This window comes from Phyllobates terribilis, unplaced genomic scaffold (genome assembly GCF_046119375.1).
Source record: "Phyllobates terribilis strain yellow unplaced genomic scaffold, ASM4611937v1 Scaffold_3926__1_contigs__length_67833, whole genome shotgun sequence".
Lineage (NCBI taxonomy): Eukaryota > Metazoa > Chordata > Amphibia > Anura > Dendrobatidae > Phyllobates > Phyllobates terribilis.
The window spans coordinates 56162-64245 of NW_027366678.1; the positions used below are offsets into that span (position 1 = coordinate 56162).

General features: G+C 39.5%; 1 pseudogene; it reads right to left on the reverse strand.

The window, feature by feature from the left end:
• Positions 1 to 1787: 1787 nt before the first annotated feature.
• On the reverse strand, positions 1788 to 4821 carry LOC141248721 (uncharacterized; annotated as a pseudogene).
• Positions 4822 to 8084: the final 3263 nt, after the last annotated feature.

Sequence of the window (8084 nt, forward strand, 5' to 3'; positions counted from 1 at the left end):
AAAATATATTCGAGGTTCCCTCACTAGACATGCTCATCCATCACACGTCTGGAGGGGCATTTCAGCCGGAATCAGTAAGGTTGTCGTCCGGGGTGTGCTTGGACCTTAGGCAATGGTAAGTTCATTAGATTTTGGATGGATTGTTGGCTATCTGACGAACTGCTTTATGTGCATTATACTTCGGGGTGGTCTCCTTCCTTCCTGTTTCTTATAGTTGATTGGTGCTGGCAGTCGGGCATTGGGTGGAATTGGGCGGTTCTGCAAAATCTTCTGGACCAGAGTTCCCTGCTTAGATTGACCGATGTTAGCCTGTCTGATGATCCGAACGAGCTTGATATTATGAGATGGGGTCCAGCCAAGGATGGTAATTACTCGGTTTGTTTAGCGTATAAACTACTCAATAATTTGGGGAGTCTTCATGAGATCAATCAACCGATTTTCTCCAGAATTTGGAAGCTTAGTGTTCCTGATCGAGTGTGCTGTTTTATCTGGTTAGTGCTTCGAGGGGTGATCCTAACTAATGAAGAAAGATATCAGCGTCATATGGCATTGTCGGATGTGTGTCAACACTGTCTTCAGACTTGTGAGTAGCTGCTTCATTTGTTTAGAGACTGCTCGCTTATCCGGCCGCTTTGGATCTCCATTTTGCCTAATGACAGAGTTCGGGATTTTTTTCCTCTGGATTTTGCACCTTGGATAAGGAGTAATCTGCTGAGTAGAAGTGCGCCGTCTGATAACTTTGCTTGGGCGAAGTTCTTTGCGCTTAGCCTTTGGTGGGCTTGGAAGTGGAGAAATACCCGAGTGTTCCAGGGTTCGAATTTTTATGGGAATCGGAGCGGCTTCATTCTTGATCGTCTTAAGGAGTATTCGGATGCTACTAGGGCTTCTAACACCGTCAGTTCTGCTCTTCTAGTTACTAGACTTCAAAAGCGGATCAAACCGGATCTTGATTGGGTGAAGATCAATGTCGACAGCTCAGTGAAGGAAGAAAAAGCGGATGCAGGAGGAGTAATGAGAAATAGTGATGGGTCATGGTTGTTTGGGTTTGTTTACAACATTGGGTTGTGTAGTGTGATCGAAGCGAAGCTTTTGGGGTATTGTGATTGGTCTTCGGCTCGCTTGGGATCACGAGTACAGGAAGGCTTACTTAGAAACTGATTCGCTCACTGCAATTCAGTTACTAAGTAAACTTGTGGATCATACTCATTCTCTGTTTCGTCTAATTTCAGTTGGTCAAGACCTTTTTGGTAGGGATTGGTGTCTCCGATCCCGACACATCTTTAGGGAAGCCAACGCACTTGCGGATTTTTTCACTTCCTTTGCTTTTGAGTTTCCTTTGGGTGGCATATTCTTGGTACACCGCCAGAATCGGCCTCGCCCTTTTTCTTGTAATGACATTGCGGGTTAATCCTCGTGGAGCAGTTTTTGACTCGTTTTAATCTATCCTTGAGAGCTTCGGCTCTCCATTTCCCACCAAAAAAGATACAAAATGTATCTCGGCAAATGAACCGTAAAAAAATGGGAAGAACATTATGGAACGGAAAGAGTAATTTAAAGTGCATTTAAGATTCGTTCCAGTATGTCCTCATTGAATTGACTTTAAATTGAAGTAAGGAGTTTCGGGAATAAAATTTATAGGAGTTGAAATCGAAGAATTTTGGATATGAAAAGATGAAAAAGGACATTAGAGTAATGATATTTACCAACAAATAAGAAAAACGCATAATACTTAACACTAGATAAGAAAAATGATATCCAAACTCATCCTTAGTTTGCGAATTTTGTCATTACCATTGTTTATATAGTAACTCAAAAAACTCAATACCCCAATATGCATAAACCATGTACGCGTAACTGAAATTCTTTGACCAAAACCGAACCGATTTCATCTTTTTTGGGATGATTGATGGAATTAAGGAAAATGGATAGGCATTATTTATATATATTAGACTTTTCGATTTACCCTTCCGAAGAAATGTTCTAGTTGTAAGCCCCCTCGAGACTGCAAACTAGTATTTGTGTTGGAACCCAACTTGCATCTCTTTACCAAACTTGAATTCTCGTTGCCACCCTATACAAGAAAATAAGACATGTTCACTTTTCTTAACCACCAAAAAGAAGTCCTAGTTTATTCTCTTGCCAATATATGGAATATCATCAGAATTGCTCATCAAGATAACATGGAATATATCTCAGGTTCAGCCCTAAGTTTATTCAGGATGACTAATTCAAGGTTCAAACATGCTCTAAAAGATATAGCAGCCATAGCAGTAAGTTCCTAGGGTGAAAGGAAAGAGGAAGAATCAAAGCCTACCTGGGGAGTTTGGTTTGGATGTTTCAAAACTTTGACTCTACCACCTCTTCCATCTGCACCCACAGCAATCAAACTAGGAGCACTAGTACTAGTACATTCTTTAGCCTGCACTTTTTTACACCATTTTCCCAAGTGCCTGTTACTTCCATCAGGTCCTACTAGTCCTCCAGCAAAGCATCTGTCAACTGAGTTTCAAAAACAGGGATTATGCTGCGATTAAACTTGCAAATAATAATCTTTTATCTCTCCCAAAAAACTTACCCGGATGAGTATCGTGAAGCAGAGACGGAACTTGCTTTATACTCTTGAGTGATAACCCAGCATCCTGCTCCACAGCAGGGCCTGATATAATCTCACAATCTACCACTTCTATTGACTTCATTTTACTCTCATTACTCTTTACAAAAGATGACTCGGTAATAATATTTTCATCTGCATCCAAATCGATTACTGGTGCAGTAAACGGCTGAGTCTGAATTTCAGGAGAAGGCTTTCTGATGGGTGATGTACTCTCACTGTCACGTTTTCTCTTGGAAGCTTTTGCAGTCCTTAAGACCTCATTGTCTTTCTCTTCAATGCTGATCTCTAATTCCTGGATTCTAGCCTGATAATGGAAAAATCGCGAAAGGAAGACAGTGAGCTTAGTCCGAAATAAATTTATGTTAACGGGGCAAGCAATAGTACGTAATGTTTTACCTTGAGTTTAGAAATTTTCTCATTAGCCTTCTCAAGCTTTCTTTCAGAATGAGCCTCACCTCTCCCAAGAGAAGAGCACTTGGCCATCAACTCTTTGTAACACCTGCAAAGACAAAAAGTTGATTCACTACACTTAGTATTGATTATTGAAGGAATCTTACAACACTGTAGTATATTGTGTAAGCAAAATAACAACCAATCCCCATCCAAAATTCAATCAGGACAAACTAAAGCTAACTCTTAATTTTCTTCCCCATTCATTCCACATCTCTGTTGATCAATTTGCAATAATAATTTGCATGTTTCTCTTCCTACCCATTCCCCTTCCTTTAATTTTTGTTTATCTAGATTGGATGTGGATGACATTGCTAAGCCTTGAGAAACAGATGTTGGTATATCTCATAGATTCACATAAACAGAATATAAGTTAAGTAGTATAGGTGTTTTACTCACACAAATAGAGGCAATAAACTAAGAGCAGAAAACCGAGACAGTACTACACAGGTAATTTCTAAATGACTTATTCCAATAATTATATCACATAGTTGAAATGACTCAAATTTTTGTAATGCTGTGCAATAAGACCTTGGGACAGATATTAAGTGCATAAGATTGTTTGTGAGGTTACTTGTTACGAATGAACAAAGATTTCTTAAGAACATCAGCAGTATCCTGGCTGTTGAACTCATTTTCCCAAGGTAGCAAGCTTCAAAATGTCCTCTTCCTCCAGATTAAAATCAGACAGCCTGATCTCAGATGACACCCAATAATCAGCATTATCGTATAAGAAGATATGGGACAACAACAGCCTGAATCAGTGTATCTGGACATGCACTTACAATTTCAGAGCAGCCAGTTCCTTTGCTAATGCTAGATTTTTCTCTTTCAATCTGGAGCATTCTTGAGAAGATTGACCAAACCCCTACAGAAGATAGTATAACAGGAGATGAGTTATATGCCACTCCACAGTTATTTAAAAAGTTACAAATCAGAACTTACATTAGATATTATTCGAAGTGTTTCCTGAGTTCTTCCATTTTGCTTCAATGCCTCAACCTTTAGAGCCACTTCATTAGACAATTTCTCCTTGCACAAGTGTAACTAAACAAGTGAAACATTGTTAGATTTTTATCAATAACAACTACAGATACAACAGTATGAAAGCAATATGATTTTTTCATGAACCAGCAGTGGGATTAACTGCAGCATTAGTCTGATAATGACCATTGTTCAGTAGTAAAAATATCTTTATCAAATACCTCTTCATTAGTTCCTTTCAACTCTTCTCGGCAATGGTTCAGTGTCGAATTCAACGCAGAAACCTTAGACTCCAGTTTCTTGACCTCCCTGCGCAAAGCTTCAGGACTATCCTCCAGTCCGTCAAGAGCTCTACGTGATTGAGTGAGAACCGGATCAGCTGCATCACCTGTGGACTGGAAGTAAAGGCGACTTGCATTATGAGCCACACAACGCTGTTTGCACACCGGACACGAGAGCTTCGATTTCGTATTATACTCGAACCACTGCTGAAGGCTAGGGTTTTGACATGAAACAAAGGGATTTGTTTAGCAAACACATCAAAAGATTGAATCAATTGATCGAATATATAGATAAACTACGGAATAATAGGTTGATCGACTGTTAAATCCACATGCATATTGAGCAATCAAATGGAAGTAAGAGAGAAAATACCAGAGTTCATGAAAGACATGGCCACATATGGAGATGGATTGGAGATCTTCAACACTGGGCTTTAGGTCTTCATAGCAGATCGAGCATATCGTCTTGGAAAATGAATCGTCACCAACCATCGCTTCTCGGTCTCGCTATGGCCCTCTCTGTATCTCTCCAACATCCCCCAAAGGGTTTATTGTTAAGCACTTTTTTAGGTTATTTAGGAATTGGAGCCAAATTTTCAAATAAACGGAAAAGAGGGACTAAATTTTGAGAAATGGAGGGGTATTTATGGCGGGAACTCGAGTTAAATGGGCCAAACAAGCCCAACAAAACATAATAGCCCATATGGCCCACACTCCGACCTAATCCGTTGATGAATGCGGAGATAGACAGTAGAGAGGCTACAATGGAGGATCCATCTTACTCCGAAAGTCAAAACGCAACTAATTTCAAGTGAATAGATGAGGGGAAGAACTTATGAAATTAGGATTACGTATTTGGAATTTATAGATTCAGTATTAATAAATTGTTGATGAAAATGAGCCCTCCATAAAGAAATTTTGTGTTTTAATTTCATGTTTCATAGAAATTTGTTCAAATTTTTTATTGTTTTGAGGTGCTATCCAGAACATCTACGTATCAATAACAACAATGTAAACCTCAATAACAACAATTTCACGAGGAAACCTCTAATACAGCCTTAATACACATCAATACATAGAGTTTCTAGATAGCACCTCAAAACAATTTAAAAAAATGAACAAATTCTTATGAAACATGAAATTAAAACACATAACCTCTTTATGAAATGCTCGTTTTCATCAACAATTTGTTAACGTTGAATCTATAAATCTCAAATACATAATCCTAATTTCATAATCTACTCACTTGAGCTTAGTTGCGTTACAGATTTGTGATGTTGCCCTTCTTCTATCAAGCCTCACACCATTTATAAACTGACGTCCTCTCCTTCTCTTTGTCTCGTTATTCTTCTCATGAAGTCGAGCATGTCACCAATACTTCTTCCCTTAGTTTAACCCCGATTTGTTCCTTTTTGGTCATCATTCTTAAACCAGTCTACCTTTGTCACGGATCCGCTTCCTTTGTTGCATTGAGTGTGGAAATTAACACCTAATGTACTAGTGTCTATTTATTTCTTCACAAATCAACCAAATTGAAAAACCCTAACCTAGATCCTATTAAAAACTCATTTTGGACCATAGACAAAGCCCATTTTTCTTTTACTTGAATCACTTTCTTTCTTTGCTTTTCCTTTCTCTTTTTCTTCAGTTTTTCTTTACTATTTATTTTTGCTCTTGTCTTTGTTTGTTGCTTTTTGTTGGTGGTATGGTTCAACGTCCATTTATTATTGGTGTTATTCGCCTTTGTTAGAGTTGACTTTTGATTGAATTCGCATTGTTCGAATTGATTGTGGAGGTTCGAGGCTCTCGAAAATCCCTTATACTAGGGCAACGTCATGTGATTGCGACCCCATAACCGGCGAGCCGGATCGGAACCTCCGGTTTTCGGACTACCGGTTCGGTTCGTGGAGGCCGGTTCCGGTCCCTGTTTTTATGGAACCGGGAACCGGCGATTCCGGTCCCAAACCGCCAGTTCCACACATAATTAATTAATAAAAAGGTATTTTTTAATTTCTCGAACCGGGGGTTCCGGAACCGCCCAAAACCGGGTGGTAACCGGTGAACCTCCGGTTTAGAGGTGTAGCCGGTTCCTGATTTTCAGGAATCGGGAACCACCGGTTCCGGAACCGGACCCATCTCTAGATAGACAATAGAAAGGCCATTCTTTAGAATCAAAAGTGGAGGATCCATTTTACTTCGAAATCGTTGCCTACTGCGGCCGCTCAAACTCTCATGAACCAAAACAAACAAAAAAAATCAAGAGAGATTCTAAGCGCCAGGGAAAATTGGTATACAATACGTTGCAAAGGAAAAAACTAGACAGAAGGGTTCTCTCTTCTTTTAAAAACCCATCAACTTAAAAGTAACCTCTCACATGAATACAAGAGGTAGCCCCTCAATAGTTATACAAGGAAAAAATCCCCCAATAACAACAATCTAAGAAAACCCCTCAAAAACTTAGAGTTAACCCCTCACGTGAACACAAAGAGGAAACCCCTCAATAACAACAATATTATGAGGTAAACCTCAATAGCAATAATCTCGTGAGGAAACCTCTAATCTAGCCTTAATACACATCAATACATTGAGGTTTTGGATAACACCTCAAAACAATAAAAAAATTGAACAAATTCCTATGAAACATGATATTAAAAAACAAAATCTCTTTATGGAGGGCTCATTTTCATCAAAAATTTGTTAATGCTGAATCTATAAATCCCAAATACATAACCCTAGTTTCATAAGTTCTCCCTCTCATCTACTCACTTGAGCTTAGTTGCATTGCAGATTTGTGATGTTGCTCCTGTCTTGCTTCTCCTATCAAACCTCTCACCATGTATAAATTGGCATCCTCTCCTTTCCTTTGTCTAGTTATTTTTCTCATGAAGTCGAGCATGCCACCAATACTTCTTCTCTTAGTTTAACCCGGATTTGTTCCTTTTTGGTCATCATTCTTAAATCAACCTACCTTTGTCACGACTCTGCTTCCTTTGTTGCGTTGAGTATAGAAATTGGCACCTAATGTACTAGTGTCTGCTGATTTCTTTAGAAATCAACCAAATTGAAAAGCCCTAACCTAGATCCCATTAAAACTCATTTTGGACCATAGACAAAGCCCTTTTTTCTTTTACTTTAATCACTTTCCTTTCTTTGTTTTTCCTTTCTCCTTTCCTTTCATTTTTTATTATTATTTAGTTTTGCTCTTGTCTTTGTTTATTGTTTTTTGGTGGTGGTATGGTTCAACGTCCGTTTATTATTGGTGTTATTCGCCTTTGTTAGAGTTGACTCTTGATTGAAATTTGCACTGTTCGATTTGATTGTGGAGGTTTCGAGGCTCTCAAAAATCCCCTTATACTAGGGCAACGTCATGTGATTGCGACTCCGGAACCGGATCAGAACCGCCGATTTCCGGACTACCGGAGCCGGCCGTAACCGGTGGACCCGGGTGGAGGCCGGTTCTGGTCCCGGTTCCTGTTTTTAGGGAACCGACGGTTCCGGTCCCGAACCGCCAGTTTCACATGTAATTAATTAAAGAAAAAGAAGTATTTTTAAAGTCCCGGTTCGGAACCGGAATCGGGGGTTCCGGAACCGCCTAGAACCGGGTGGGAACCAGCAAACCTCCGGTTCAGAGGTGTAGCCGTTTCCGGTTCCTGGTTTTCAAGAACCGGACCCATCTCTAGATAGACAGTAGAGAGACCATTCTTTAGAATCAACAATGGAGGATCCATTTTACTCTTAAATCGTTGCCTAATGCG